Below are 3,888 nucleotides of genomic sequence, written 5' to 3'. Positions count from 1 at the left end.
GCAGCACAATGCCCCTGATATGAAAAACGTATTTTTTTGGGGGTTCCGGTACTTTTGATCACATAGTGTATATTACTTAAGTGAATGTGTGAAGTTCGTGAAGCAGTGGCGAAGATTGGTGGCAGGTGGAATGGTGGCTAACTGTACTTGCGACTCTTCATGTGCGAATGCTCTATAAATACTTTCTTGGCGTCAGATTTTCAACATATTAGAGCCGTGAATACCAAATAATAGCCAAATCCACATCCGAGACAAATACCTTCTAATGCAGCTTCTAATTGGCTCTCTTAGCACCGTCAAAGTGTACCGTGCTAAGGCTTGCCACATACTGCGTGTCGTTCGCGGAAAGGAGCCGCTCAGTTCGACCGCCAAACCCACTTTTACATCGCGGCAGGCTACTGTCGTTGCGGAGGGAGCGTTTACATGTTACGCCAACGGCCTTGCCGCAGTGGTAACACCGGTTCCCGTCAGATCAGCGAAGTTAAACGCTGTCGGGCTGGGCTAGCACTTGGATGGGTGACCATCCGGTCTGCCGAGCGCTGTTGGCAAGTGGGGTGCACTCAGCCCTTGTGAGGCAAACAGAAGAGCTACTTGATTGAGAGGTAGCGGCTCCGCTCGCGGAAACTGACATGCGGCCGGGAGAGCGGTGTGCTGACCACATGCCCCTCCACATCAGCGTCCAGTGACGCCTGTGGGCGACCGGCCGGTCGGTACCGTTGGGCCTTCACGGCCTGTTCGGGAGGAGTTAAGTGAAGTTTACATGTAGCAAATACAAGTGCCCTAAGCATGAAACAGCTTTTACAAACATACTTTTTATAAACATATTCATATTATAACAACTTAAAATTTCAAAATATTCTTTTGTTTTTTTCATATATACATTACAAAACTCTAATTTTATTGACACACATCAATGAGTTTAAACAACACAGAATACACACTTCATAAATTGCAAATACACAGTTACATAAAATAAACCTACTCCTAATTGATGTAAGTGTTACACATGCCCCATGTTTCATTGAGATTTCCTGACAGGGATACATCAATGAAACATCAATAACACTTCAAAACAGTGTTGGGCGACCAAAATAATTTCCAAATACATTACACAAGAAACACTGCACATAACTATTTATATAAAACTTGTTGCAAGTACTAAAACATAAACTTTTGTTATATTCAGAAATTATATACTACTCTATACATGTGTCCATGTTGTGAAAAACATATATAGGAATTTACATATTGCTGACATACACAGCTCACATTACATAATATTTTCATTTGGATGCTAAGATGTGTTAATGTTTTTAATGCTCTTCTGTCACATGGTTAGTCCATACCTATTTTTTACTGTATGATCATTAAGAATCTTTGTTTTGTCTGCTTTAAATATTCATGCAGTTCATTATGAAAAACGTAACACTCACTACACTACATAAACTTTTCATCCCTGCTCCTTCAATATTCTAGGCAGTCCACCTTTATTTTCAACTTCAACACTTGCCTGCCTGTTGACATATTTGGCAGTCCTCCTGATTATGCTGCAGGTATTGAATTAGTGCAGTCCTTATGTACGTCATAACCTGGAGTTTACATGCAATTTGTATATCCAATTATATTACACAGAATCTGAAACTTGTAGACATGTATCAGTTGTATCATAACAGAAAAGTTTTTTCCAACATAACAACACTTGACAACACGACATCATGAACAAGAACATACAGAGTACAATACTATTTGATTAGTTCCATGTACACTTTTTAACGTTCCCCCTTGTTACTCATTTCTGTGGATGAAAGATTTTAAATTTACAATGTTACGAACACCTAATGGCTTCTTTGACTTAGGGTAAAGGAGATAATAGCGTTAGTGTGCGGATTCCTTGCACATGTAAGGGGTTACTATAAATATATATGAACTATTTATGACGACCATTTTTTCTGTTTCTAGCACCAATTTCTTTAACATCGGCAGCTCGCGTGCTTAGTGTGGCGCCTTCCTCTCCCTTACCAACCACTTCATCTGAATTTTCTGCTCGTGTACCTTGTGCGGCACTAACTACTTTCATTTCATTTTCATTTTTAGACAATGTCCTCTTATCGACGTTTCCACTTTCGTTTCTCCCTTTTATTAATTCCCTGGCCGTATAACCCTTTTTAAAATCTTACCACTCATATTGCTTTAAACCAGAAAACAAATCATGATGCCATTCCACGATCACCGAAGGCTCCTTTTTCATAAATTGTCTACCTTTGCTTGGTTGTCGATGCTTTTGCTTTTGTTTAACAACATGTCTGATTCCTTTCTCATTTCGGTGATATTTCCCACCGCAACGTCCACTGAATTCCCTTGTGACATCGTTTCTTCCTACTTCCGCTACTGCAGCTGTGCTACGGACAGCTGATCGCTCCGCCAAGTTCGTAGCACACGGTTGATCAGTTTGCACACTAGCCCATGTAGCATAGCTTGTCGCCGGTGCCGCATTAATGCCCGCACCTGTTGTGCATGCACTGTCCTGTGGCGCTGCTCTGCCGTTTACTTGTGTCTTAAATTCACGTTGTTTTGGCCAGTATGATTTTTTTAGTTTGGGCTGGTAATATTTGTCCACACGAATCTGGTCCGTAAAACGCGCGGGCCTTAGTTTTCTGCATCATTTTGGTTTTGATAGTTTCACGGTGCAAATCCTCTACTGAAAACTGACATGCTACTGCGACCCCCGCCTCTATCTCTATGCAACATATTTACACGGTACGTTCGTTCTCATTCTGTTCATTATTCTTGTGATTATCCCAATTCCAGTTGTTATTAGATTCACAATAATCACAGATTCCTCTTCAGTGGTCCTCGTCTTCTACTCTTTCAAAAAATGACGAGAAGATTTTGTGATTACTTCCAACATAACGTTTTGAATCCTCCGGGAGATTTTACCATAGTTCCCACACTATTTGGGATTCTATTTGTCTGTTCATTGAGTTTCGGCCTCTGTTGTCATATAACCTGGCCATGATAAATTCCCGCCAAAGGCAGTCCTGACTTTGCTCCAACCAATATTCCTCTATAAATTTCTGTTTAAATTCGCCAAAGGACATTTGTTCTCTATCCACATTGAGGCTCCATCTTTTCGTATCGCCAGCTAATGCACTAATGACCGCATTGATCTTTTCCTGGTCTGTTACAGAATCGGGAAAACTCCTTTCACAATTTTTCAAAAAATCTAATGGGTGCTATCCATTACGCCTTTTTGCCAGATCGAATCATTCTTCGCCCTCTAGCAATTTGCTACACGTTATTCTGTGAGTGACATAATTCGATTTCTCTCTTCCTTTCTGTTCAAGTTAGCTCACTTTACTTTGAATTTGACAAGTGTTCTACTGACACTTCTTTTCGCATGTTGTAATTTGTTTACTCAGTTCCTTTTCTGAATCATTCGCCGTTTGTTTCAATTGAGAAATTTCCGTTTCACATTTGTTTACTAATTCGATTTTGAGGCCGAAAACCTTTTCATCAACTTTTGTTACAACCAGAGGCTCTACAGTGTCTCCAATCTTCATTATTTCAGTATCGAACTTATCGTTGATGTCATTAATAAGTCCCTGCATAGTGGCGACACTTTCATTGATAGTATCTGTTAGCCGGCCGAAGTGGCCGAGCGGTTCTAGGCGCTTCAGTCTGGAACCGCGCGACCGCTACGGTCGCAGGTTCGAACCCTGCCGCGGGCATGGATGTGTGTGATGTCCTTAAGTTAGTTATGTTTAAGTAGTTCTAAGTTCTAGGGGACTGATGACCTCAGATGTTAAGTCCCATAGTGCTCAGAGCCATTTGAACCATTTTTGATAGTATCTATTTCAGTTTTTAAATCTTAGTATTAGTTGAAAACAG

The 3,888-nt window shown here is 40.7% G+C and overlaps 1 pseudogene; it reads left to right on the top strand.

Annotated features, from left to right (window-relative positions):
* Positions 1 to 430: 430 nt before the first annotated feature.
* LOC126476136 (5S ribosomal RNA) lies at positions 431 to 548 on the top strand (annotated as a pseudogene).
* Positions 549 to 3,888: the final 3,340 nt, after the last annotated feature.

The sequence above is a fragment of the Schistocerca serialis genome, chromosome 4 (assembly GCF_023864345.2).
Source record: "Schistocerca serialis cubense isolate TAMUIC-IGC-003099 chromosome 4, iqSchSeri2.2, whole genome shotgun sequence".
Lineage (NCBI taxonomy): Eukaryota > Metazoa > Arthropoda > Insecta > Orthoptera > Acrididae > Schistocerca > Schistocerca serialis.
Note: the sequence above shows the minus strand (reverse complement) of the source record. Positions and strands in the feature narration are given on the sequence as shown.